Here is a 12,675-nt window from a genome sequence, read left to right on the forward strand (position 1 = left end):
CAGATCCCTTATTCACACAGCCAGCAAAATGTAAGACCCAAGAAAGCTGGGACCTAAAACATCCTATACATCCCCTGAAATTGGGATGCATACAAAATTTTTAATTTCCCCAGGCTTTTTTTAAAGTTTGTTTTGTTTTGTTTAATGCTGAAATAACATTCAAGGGATTTTTAGACTGTTCTAGCTGTCACTGGTGCTTGACCCAGTTAAAACCAACTGACTTCTACCAATAGTTTTCCTATAGCCAGACATTGGAAACAACAGTTATTGCCATGCCTTTTTATCTTCTTGACAAAGTGAAGGTAAAGTTCTGCTATTTATTTTGATTGAGAACAACCATGTACTTTTATCCAGCTTAACATCAAAAAGAAACATAGACCTGGGACTAGGTTCCCCCAAGCCCTCAGTTTTCTCTAAATTTGTTTCATAATTTTGCGCAATAAATTCAAGTTTAACTTAGAAAGTTTAGATGCTACAATGTTTGTACACTGAATAACATGGAGACTGATCATTTCTGGCTTTTCTCTGTCATCCAGCTTTTGGACCTTCAAAAGTCATGTGGTTAATGTAGAAATAAACAGCCCTGTGATGCAGTGAAGTCAACAGCTTGTGATGGAGCTGACAGCCTTCAAAAGCTATTTAGAGAGAGAAAAACATCATTAAGAGATGGCTGCAAAGGCTTGGTAGGATTACAGGATTTAATAGGATATCCTACAGAATGTACTTGGTACATGGCAACTTTTGAATATTTCAGATGTTTGGTCCTTAAATGTTTTAGCCACAGTGACTGTGGAGATGCAGGAAACTCCAGCAGTTCAGGAAGGTTGTAACTACATTCAGACAGGTTCTTATTGAGACTCCACATGAAAGACAAAAGTAACAGTGAAAGAGATTAAATTTCCAAGGCTGGAGCACCTGCCAAGGAGTCACTTCCCAGTTTCTGCTGCCATTTAGGGTCCTGTGCTGTCAAGGGGTTAGAAAATTTGCACACTCTTCTCTTGCAACAATGCAGACACTGGAGAAGATTGCTGCAAAAGCAGCCCTGGGACTTTGGGTGGTGTTGCTGTGATCAGGCAGGGAGCAGGAGGAGGAGGAAAATGTGCTGCTAAAGTGCTGCCCTGTGAGCCTAGAGATATCTGAAGGAAGATTTTAAATTCTGGTGAAAAAGAACAGCTGGATGATTTGTGACATGCAGCTAATAATTACCAAAGCCTTAGGAATAGCTTCCATGATTTAGCCAAACTGCTAATATTAAAAATACCTAATCTTCATTTACAACACTTATTTTATTTTCAGATGCATACAATGAAAGTCATTATTTAGCTTGAAAGAAACCATGAGTCAACAAAAGCTGCACTAAATATTGCCTTTATCTGGTCTTGAAGGATAAGCAGCAGGAGGGCAGACTTCCCAGATGTAAGTGCAGTCATAGCACAAAAATGGTAAAATACTTTCATGTTTGGACAAGCAGGTTTTCAACAGTGAAATAATAATAATAATAAAAATTCTTCCTTTACAAAAAAAGGAAAAATTGAAGAGTCAAGATGCTTGTGCCTCAGCCAGTCTGTGACAATCATTCACCATTTGGAGGGGATTTCCCTCATTCACTGGCAACAATCTAAATCTTTACTCTTCTGATATACCTTGAAACACTAAAAACCACAATTTCTGCATTTTTGAAGCAAAGAAAAAGTTTTGCCTCCAGGATTTTTAGGAGTAGCACAGGGTTCCTAGACCTGTGTGCCTTCCCAGCTCAGGGGGAAGCAATGCAGAAATGAGTAATGTGGGTACAGCACTGAGCACACAGTGAGCAGAGTAAGGATCTTTTTGCACATCTTCTGTTCTTTTTGCACATCTTGTCACCATACCAGACCTGGTGGAAAAGGCATCTGCCAGTGTTTACTCCCAGCACACTTCCCTATTTGTTCCCCCTCATAAATGGCAACACTTGTGACACTTATCTAAACCCAAAAAGCTGTTTTAGTACCACTCAGCAGTGCATGAGCACTCAAAGGAGTCATTTTCCTTAAGGGGATATTTACTTCTTTCTGAAAAAATCTCCGAGATAACATTAGATATTCATTCATGGCACACTATTCTTTTATATCTCAGACCTTTAAAGTAGAAGGATCAATACAAGGTGGAGGATTTTTACCCTCCAAGAAATTTATAAGCAGTAAATGATCACCCTTGGAGCACCCTAGTAAGAAAATAATGACTGTTCTTCCTTGTTACTTTGATGAGGAGAGACAGGAAGGTATGAACATTTTCAAGAGTGCCCAGGTGTGTGGGACTCTCAGTTCAAGGCAATGAAAGCTTAACTTTCAGATATTCAACTGAACAGTTGCAAAAAACCATAGTATAGAAAGCAGAGGAAAGAAATCAAACATCTATGCCAAGATCAAAAGGCAAAAACCCCACAAAAATTAAACCTTTGGAAAGGAATGAAGCCTTTTGAAATAATCTTCTGAAGAAATTTTCAAAACATGGATGGAGGCAATGAAGGACTGAGATGCTTCTGGCAGCCAGGACTTATTACTCCCTTTTTTCTTGTAAAGGGACCAAGGCAAACACTGCAGTTAAAAAAAATATCTGTGGAAGCTAAAAATCATTCTGTGTTGGAGAGACACCACTGAGGTGTTGAGTCTTCACCCAGAGGAGGTGACAGAGAACACCATTCCTTGGTTGCAGACATGAAAGTTTACCTATGGCAGCTTACCTGAGTTTAAGTTTGACAAGTTGTCTTGTAAAATAATGTCATAGCACACTTATTTGGCATTCCCAAAGGTATTTTATCAGTTTTATCTTTTTTATATAATAAAACAAAAAGAAGAAACTTGAATGTAGGTTGTCCCATGGGCTTACTTTTGTGGAACAGGGTGGAAAGGAGGAGGGAGAGAGGAAGAAATCATACTCAGTAAAAAAAATGGAAACCCACTCAAATCTATTTTAATCATAACTTCTGTAAAAAGAATCATCTGAGCATCAATTCCTATTTAATACAAGTCTCATGACTCAAAACCAGATTGATAAGATAGACTTAAAGTACCTAATTTAGTAAATTTTGACACAGTTATGTGTCTCTGCCAGGTAGTTAGGTTTAAAGTAAAATTGGGAGCTTTTTAATCTCAAATCTTCCCACCTAGATAAGTGAACAGATGCAGAAAGTATTTGCTTTTCTGACCAGGTTCAGTGGGAGAGCATCTGGACCTCAACTTTCCCTTCTGAAGGTGATTTATACCTATTTTCCTCCCAAGAGCACAAGAACATCCTCTAAAACCCCACTGCAAACAACTGAATCTAAAAATAGTCATTCTTGGCATAAACAGACAATATTTTCCTCTCTGGAGAAACCTGGTAATAAAATCATTACAAGCCAAATAGTGCAGATTTCATTGTGGGAGCTTCACTTCATCACAGCAATATCCACAGTCACAACAACACAACGCAGCTGAAGCCTTACCAAATATAAACTCAGCTATCACAAATAGAAATAAAGTTCAGTACAAAAATAACAGGGACAACACTGCAGAGAAAGGAACACTGACAACACAGGCTTTTTTTATTCCCTTTTGCATGTCCAAAATATTGAGCAGAATCTGGAAGAGATGCTTCAAGTTATACCCCAAAAACCTTCCATCAGAAAGCAGACTAAGAAAGGTGTGCACCTCAGGGAAAGAGAGAGGGACAGAAAAACTGAAATAACACATTCATGAGTTGTGACATATAGATACAATTCATCAATTTTGAAATGGAGAATAATGCAAAATATAGAACAAAACTTGTAATGCCTTGGCAACAGCAACAAGGAGAGGATTACAGAAGAGTGTCAAAGAAAGGCTATGAAGGACACCCCTGATACCTCAGAGAGGAACACAGTAGGAATAATACCTAGATTAAACTCCAGCTGCCTTTTGTTGACAGGCTGGAGTGCAGGGATAGGAGGGAAAGGGTGCAGGGCATAAATCAACATGAGGTGAATGATTTAATAAAGCTAAAATTTTTCAATTAATACCACAGAAATAACATTCAAAATGCTGAGGGATGTGGATTTTTTTTTTTTTTTTCATTACATGACTGTTTTATTCTGAATTAAGCATTTTACTTTGGTAAAGTAGCCATAAAAGAATGATATTTGCATTGTTTTACAGCCCCATAAAATTTAAAAATATACCCATATGCTGCTTAACAAGATAACATCTCTAATAATCCTCTCACTGGAACTGACAAAAAAAATGAAAACTTTACAATGGATATAAACTGAAGATAAAATCCAGGATTAAAAATAAAATATAGAACAGGATTTATTTTTAATTAATTCACATGCCACCTCCCTATGGTTGATGTACGTGGGAGAGCTGCATTGAGCCTACAATGTTCTCACCCAGAAAAGAATCAGATCTTAACAAGTGTCTCTCTTAAGTAGGTAGGTAGGACAGTGTATCACTGAAAGTTCAGAGGATCTGCTCCATTTCAGACATTCACACTAAACCTCTCTTTTAGACAAAAATAAGAACACACACATATCACTGCCTGCTAATTTTGTTAAGCATAGAAAACAAATATGGGTAACAGTGGATGTGGAAAATTACATGGCATACTCACCTAAAACAGGCTCAGACAAGCTATTCAAAACAATTTGAAAAGTTCCACTGCAAACTTGCTCACGAGATTCTAATGTTAGTCTCTCAAAGGCTAATGCCAGTCTCTCAAAGTCATCAGGTTGAGTATGAACAAAAGGCAAGATAATGTCTCAGAGACCCTGTAAAAAAAAGTTACCATTTATTGAAAACTTCACATCCTTAAATAAATTTTTTCAAGCCTAAAAACCCCCACAACATGCCTCATAGCATAGGTTCTATGCATTTACAATATGGGAGGATGGAATGTGACTTGGATATGAAGAGATGAAAACTCAATTATATTTGTTAAATTTGAGGACTTCTCATCTACGACCTTTTACACCCTATCTTCAATATATGCAAACTTTATCACTCACATACATGATAATATATCAACAACTGATTTTCCACAGCTTCACAAGATCAGCCAAGACTTTGCCAAATGAGACAGACTGTCAGAAATCCTCGGTGAAGCTGCTGATTCTGTGGAGCAGATGGACACATGTGATGATCAGATCAGAGACATGGGGCCTAAAGCTCACAGGATCTTTCTTACTTTCTTGAAAAAAGATGGGCAAAGTCTTACTAAATTGTTAAAGAACTGACCCATCAACCAAAATGGGACCTGTATTGGAGGTGTGATGAGCCAGATCCACAGGAATAATCTGTAAAACATAGGGATGCATAAGAAACTGTGAGGAAAATTAAGGGGATAATCCTGTGCTCTGAGATCCCATTGTTAGTACAGCAGGTCAAGCACTGAGACAAATCCTAGCAGCTCTACATCTGAGTCTGGCAGCATCACATCAAACAAACAGGCTTTTGTAAAATTACAGATCAAAATCAAAAACTCTTGCAAAAGGAGAAGCAGAGGCAAATGCAGGAGGAATTGAAGGAGCCAGAGCAGAACCTGGCCCCAAGCCCCAGTGAAGCTTTTTTCACTTCAAAGCAGGGGAAGCCAGTGGGATGATGGAAGCACGATGTGCTGCTGGCAGCAGCATCTGTGCAGACTGTGGGTGCCACTGGCCTGCCTGGCTGCCACAGCTGAGCACATGAATCACCAGCTCTCTCTCACGACTAAAGAACCTCCAGTAATAAATCCTGGTTTCTAATTTTCAAACAGTGTGGCACCAGAGCTTGGGCCAACAAACCATCAGTCACGGCGTGGCCTTTGCTGCAGAGAGCAGTGGTGGTGACACAAGTGACATTGTGAGCAGCATTAGCAGCACAGGTTTATTTTGGGTAGCTGGTCAGCTACCATTAGCTCTCCTAGTGACAGTGAGCCTCAGATCCACAGTGGAAATGGAAGGAAGTCACCCACAGGGGTGGCACCTGACCTCTTACCAGAGTGCACATTAATGGATAGTAACATTTAGGTTTTAACAAAAAATTGTTGGTAAATAAGAAGCCATCCACAGATTCCCTGTATCCATAAATATCTTTGTACAAATTCCTTAAAGTGTAATATTTTTGTTTCATTTTCTGTGATTTTATGGGAATATTTTCTCTCCCACTAGTTTTATAGGTGCCTTCTGTTATATTAGAGACCACTGACTGAGAAACCCAGATGGATTTGGAGACTGCATGGTTCCTCCTAGTCCTGCCATACATGAGTGGAATGCTGCTTAATGATCCACACAGATTTTTGATGACAAATTTGGGAGAAATTTGGGCCATATTTTTCACTTAGTTTTGCATGCCAAACATTTTACAGACTATTTTTTTGGTTGAGGGGGTGTGTACAAATTGGCATTTTACATTAAAAAATGCCTCCCACAAATCCTAAAATAAGGGCAAAAAAGATGGTCAGAAACTTCTCCTGCATTTCTCAGTTCCTTCAACCACAGGAATCTGGTTTACAGTTAAAAAAAACTTATGTCTTATGGGTTCTAGTGTTTAATATTGATAGATTTGCTGGTTGACTAGAGGATACCTTCTAGCAGATGTCATTTTCAATGCTTCATATTGCTGGATTCTTACCCTTTGGTAGCAAGGCAACATTTACAGAGAAATCACAATCTTTTCATCAGTCACAGAAGCACTGTAGGGGCCGGATCCAGCAAATAATGGTTATGAAAAACATGATCAGGTCTGTCAGTCCACAGACTGGGAGAGATGAGCTCCAAGTCACCCACCCACAAGCATCACTTCACCCCTTCCAAAGACATTTCAGCCTCAAGGTATCAAAATGCAGAGCTTGCAACAGACTGAAACTGAAACTTCAGGCTGCCCAGAGAACAGTTCCTATTTTTACAAGTAAATTATATACATTTCCCCTCAAGTTTTGCTGCTCAGTAACTCAACTTGAAAAACAATATTATTGTTGCCACATGGTATCTAGGAGGAAAGGTAGACCACTTGCATGAGTACATGGGTTTTTTCCCTCTAAAAATCATCATTTAAATTTCTCCTTTTCATTTGCATATTTGTATTATACTGGAGAACATTTTGCAAAAGGGAAATTACGACTGACATGACAAAGGCCTGTGCTCTATTTTGGGATCAGAAGCATTTCCACAGGATGGTTTTGCTCAGAAGTGACCTTCGTGGCAGATCATGAGATTCCAGCCCCCCTGCCATGGGCAGAGACTAAAAGGACCAAGTTTCTCTGCAGGTATATTGGAAAGTGACACCCAGTGCTGCTGTTGGACTCCTTTGTTATAGATTAACATGTTGATGTTAAACTACTTCAGCTCAGCCTCTTCACTATGAGCCTGCAGGAATTTCTGAGTTTCAAGGCAGAAGTTTTTGCTTCATTTATATAAAAAGAGGCATTTGGCTTTGTCAGCCAAAATGAACCAGGACACTCAGCTGTGGAAAAATGCCAAGACTCTGCTATTAAAAGTCACCATGTAATACCAGCTTCTGTCAGCACAGGGTTTGCTGACATTTACCCACCATTCAAGATATACAGAAGATGGGCAAAATAAGGAGTGGAACTGGGAGCCCTTTTCTTTGCCCTACCAGAACCTACCCAACAATTCCTTTTTCTCTTTATAAAACAGGAGGGCATGACCCTTCTATGGGGCAGTAAGTGGCAGAAGAGTAATGAATTTCAGGTGCAGTGTGTAAGGAAGAACAAATTTCATCTAGCTCCATTCTTAATTGGTCACAGTTTGCAGTTTGAGCCAGGTAATAAGTTCACTACATGAAAGCTGGTTTGCTCAAGAATCTGTTCCTATTTTTGCCTCCCTTCTAAGCATTTTTGTAGGCAAATCACATGAGTCATAGGCTCAGATCCAGGTATGTATACATCTACCACTGTGTGGAGAGAAGAAAACATCACAAGACAAGGACAGAATGCAATCCTTGCTGATAACATAAACAGAAAGCACTCTGAGACACATCAATTGTTTTGACAATAGCCACCACCAAGAGAACTGTGTGCTTCATTGGTTTATTGCAGAATAAAGCCCTGCCATTTCACACAGGTCTGATTAAGCAAGGTGACAGATCAGCTTTGGGCTGTGTATTTAGCTATGAAGTTGGTGGATGTCTCTTCTACATGCATGACTGTAATAGACACATGAGAATAAAAATAGCTGTCTTACATATATTCATATCTATTGTCTGGTTTTGAAACCCTGGAGGACAAATGGGAGTTGTCATCTCCTTTCTCTCCCCTAAGTCAAATGGCTTTGAAACAGTAATGACTACCAGAATTAACAGCTCTAGATTAGCCCAAAGATATGAATAGACTAGTGGCAATGTTACAAGCTTACAAAATAGATAAAGAAGACACCAGCAAATTGTGCCTTAAAAGCACAAAATTATTCTGAGGGATTTTACTTAAGTGCTGTTCCTACGGATTCTACAGAAAGGGAAAAAAGCAGGATGTCAAAAGAGATGAGTGTGCAGCCTTCTAAAGCAACACAACTTCCTATCTCTGCCATGTTACTTACATACAAGGATGTAATTTTAACTTGATTTTAACTTGACCATGTATTTCAAGGAAATTTACCTGACAAATAACATTGCTTAAGGGGAACTTTTAAGCTCCTCAAGGAAATTCTCCACTAATGCCTACATAGACGTTTGACTCTTTCTACTTTATTTATTTTTTTATTTTAAGATCAGAAGGCATTAGGCCTCTTGCAGCCAGCATTATGTAGACTTCATCATATAGCTGCCTGCAGCACAAACTTGAGTATTTTCTCCAAGAGTGACTGATAAAAGTTTGTCTTGTCTTGTTTTAACAAATGCTGTCCTATGACTGGTTCACTTTGCACAAAGTTGGGATATTTGCAAGTACACAGCTGCTTAACATTCCTGTACAGTCATGTCACCATAGGAGCAGCAATAAATAATGTCACCCATCCAGCTCAACAGACCAGTGCTGGCAAGGTTATTTATTTCTGGGCAGTCAATCCTGAGGCTTTTAATGCAATGTGACTCAAACTCATCAGTAGATTACCCTCTAGGCAGAGCAAATTAGAGAATCTGCTTGCTCCCTGTCATTGAAAGACCTAACCATTTATAGCAAAACAAATTAATAACAAATATAAAAAATTGGGCATTTATAGTAAAAGAAATTGAGGTTTCACAATAACTAAGTAAATTTATGCTCCACAAGGTAGTATCTAATTAGTTAATTGTCAGTACAATTGTCAATACTTAATTCCTGTAGTTTACTAAAGCTATTGGAGTTTAACTAGTAGCATTTTTTTCTTCTGCAAACAAATAGGACTTTTTCCTCATCTAGATAACATAACAGCTCCTTAAATAATTTATATATCCAGTAGCCCATGGCAATTTGTGACAGAGTGTGCAAACATTATATAGAAGTGTAATGTGACAGTGCTAATGTGAGGGGAAAAAAATCCCTGAACTCTTCTTCAGAAGAGTTTTACTATGAATCTTTAGCATCCTAATTCAGAGCTATCACTAAAGACACTGTTGAACTGCTAATTTATTTTGAAAGATACCAATCGATACTAACTAGACCCAGCACAACCAGGAAATTACTTCAGTGTGTACTTACAGAGGCATAATTAAAGCAGTTTCACCAGCAGCAGAACCAGAGGAAGCTGGTTTCTTGTGGGCTCCTGTTTCACAGATCCTTCTAGGTCTAACACAGACCAAGACAACTGATGCTTTCTTGAATTGGTTGCTCTTTCTCTTGATGTTCTAGAATAATTTATAATATGAACATGCATCAAAAACTTCTACTCCACCAGACCACTTAGATCCACTTCATTTGTAGGATAGATTTGAAACTCTTGTCAAGTTTGGCTGAAAATATTTTGACATGTAAAAGAAAGGTAAAGCTGAGGTGGCAGTAGAAAACCACCAAGAGGACTTCCAGATTCCTGATGGAGTTTCAGCCAAATCAGTCATTTGAGCCCAGGTTCCCCAAGGAGCCCAGCTGCTGTGTGGCAGTTCAGATCCCTGATTCCCAGGCCACCCTCCCATCAGAGGCACTCAGTGTAATGTATCAGATACATGGAAGGAACAGGCAATTATTGCAGCAGTGAATCAATCACTTCAGCACTCCAGAGGCTGTTTACAGCAATTTGACAGTGAGACCTCTCAGCCACTGCATCAGCTACACCAGTGTCACAAGATCTGGCCTCCTGTTGAAGCAGGATTTCCCCTCCCTTGAGCCTCACAAAGTTCAGTTCTGTGGGCTTTAGGCAGGTGATTTTCAGATGTGGATGTGTGTCAGGGAGATGATACAGATGAAAGGTTTCTTTTCTTCAGACCCACACTGAAAAGCTTCCTTTTCTTAGAGACTAATATAAAAGTTAAGTTTGGATCCTTTGGTCTCAGGAGGCAGATAAGACATATTCTTGAACTTCAAAAACCTCTAGAAGTTTGCTGTAGATTTCTATAAATATTTTAACAAAGAAGGAGTGTTTCTTGTCCTTTTCCTTTTTAACCTAAAGGCTTGCTCAGATTAAACACCTTATAGAGGCCTACTTTGTTTATAAGTGGTCATTTTTGCACGATGCTAAAGAAAGCCTTTCTCATAGAACTCTGCTTGTCAAGATTGCAGTCTTGCATTTTCCTGTACAACAGATAAGAAGTGTCAGTCACCTCATCACAACCTCATTTACCATTCAATTAAATAAAGGCAAACCATGAACCTACATCAACTATGTAGTCTTAGTCTTGCAACTCTTCAGACCAAATACAGTCACCTTCTCAAAAATCAGAGAAATTATTTCATAGATCTTTCTTGGTTCTTCAAGATGATTTTTGTGACCAAAACGATGCAAAGATCCACAGACATACATTAATTTGCAAAAATTAATCATCCCTGCACAAAAAATACACTTTGCTGGAGGAACAGGAACCTGAGCAAGATTCTACATGAAAATAAACCTGGATCCTTCATTAATTGACATCATAGTTAAAAATTTCTCTTTGAATTCAAAAGCAGCAAATTTTAGTATTTTCAGTTCTGTCTTTGTAAGGAAGGGAGTTGAAACTGGCCATGCCTTGTACAGAAGCTTCCCCAGCAAATTTGCAGAAACTGTTGTTTCTGAAGTGCAATCTCATGCTGAGGTGCCCAAAAGAGTCCAATCCCATGTTTGCTACAGATCTGCAAGGAGAAGAAATCTCCTGATCAATTCTATGGATTCTTGAGCTCACAACACATGTGTAAAGTTCTGCTAGTCTGGCATTTAGCCCTGTTATTTTGTTTCTATTTTAGATGATTTTTCACTGGTACCAGTCATGTTTCACCAGGAAGTAGCTGGAGCAAGACTGTGACCCTGTCAGTCAGGGGCTGCCTGCACACAAAGTTGGCTGTGGGCACTGCCCCTTTCCCCTTTTGCTTTTCTTTTCCTGTTAAATTTCACAACTCCTTTGCCTGTATTAAGGACAATCAAGCCCAAATGTTTGATAAGGAGGCAGAATAAAGGCTCTCCTTATTGGCAACACTTTCCTGGTCCATGGTTTATTACATATATTACCTAATTCAGCTAGAAAGGAAAGCTTCCCTCACCATATCCTTTTTATGGTTTGAGGCAAAGACAATCTAAAAAAAAAAAAACCACCCTGAACATTTTATTTTAAATGTAGGTGGGTTCATATCTATTCCCCAAAAAATGTCTCCTTAGTATTTTAAAATCTTTATGGAACACCTTTCTTTCCTCTTTTTGGTTTCAGGTTTTTTTTTTTTTCCCTTAGAATAATTAAATTGAATTGTTTGAAAACCAGTTTTTAAAATCTATTTTAGCACTTCAAGGAAATTCAAGAGGATGAAATTTCAAGAGTGCGCATCCTTCCAGCGAGAGATTTAAAAAATATTTGGGAAAATGCTAAATTAAGGTTTATTTTTCAAGGATTTCAAAAAAGGAATAACTACAGAGAGCCCCATGGACACTTGTCTTACAAGATATTACTTACCAGCTAAGCCAAACTCCCATTAAAGCTTTGCATCCCATACTTCTGAGAAGTCCAAGTCACAATCTGCTGTCACTGGACATGTCTGGCACACAGCAATTTAATCTGCTGCTAATGCCAGTCCCATGGGGAGCTGTGAGCATATGGCCAGAGATCTTAAATTGAATCTGTCTCCAACCAAAAGCCACAGTGGGGAGGGCACAGAGGGCTGAGATCATGAGGATCTGTGTTTGCTGAGCAGCTGAGCTGGTGGCTAACACCGGGCTGAGGCAGCTTTCAACTATTCCATTGTCAGACACAGCTGCCAGAATCCCAACCTGATCAGAGGCAGCTGTGATTCACCGACTGCAGCAGCAGCACCTGCCTGAGCCAAAGGCTCTTCCCTGCCCTGCAGCACTTTGAAGCCCAGGGCAGGAGGGATAGATGTCAGCAAAACCACAAAGATCTGTGAGAGATACTAAGAACCACAACTGAAATTATTTTCTGATAGTATTTTAAACACAAATTCCCTAATATGACTGCTTCAAACATCAGCCCTACAACCATAGGCTTAATTAAAAATAAAGCTATTTACAGTTTCCCTCATTTAATGCCATCTACTGCTACAAGTAACAGAATTTCTGTTGAACGTCTATTGGTTCTCTAAGCATTGAATAGATCACAATAATCCAGAAATAAACATTAAAGAATATAGTAAGTGGCA

General features: G+C 39.0%; 1 long non-coding RNA gene across 1 annotated transcript in view; it reads right to left on the reverse strand.

Annotated features, from left to right (window-relative positions):
* Positions 1-12,110, reverse strand: part of LOC132333627 (uncharacterized) — a 31,453-nt gene extending 19,343 nt beyond the window's left edge. The window contains exons 1-3 of the long non-coding RNA XR_009488217.1: positions 11,976-12,110; positions 9,604-9,749; positions 4,606-4,762 (exon numbers count right to left, since the gene is read on the reverse strand). This is a non-coding gene — a long non-coding RNA (uncharacterized LOC132333627). The remainder of the gene's footprint in view (positions 1-4,605; positions 4,763-9,603; positions 9,750-11,975) is intronic.
* Positions 12,111-12,675: the final 565 nt, after the last annotated feature.

Source organism: Haemorhous mexicanus, chromosome 14 (assembly GCF_027477595.1).
Source record: "Haemorhous mexicanus isolate bHaeMex1 chromosome 14, bHaeMex1.pri, whole genome shotgun sequence".
Taxonomy (NCBI): Eukaryota; Metazoa; Chordata; class Aves; order Passeriformes; family Fringillidae; genus Haemorhous; species Haemorhous mexicanus.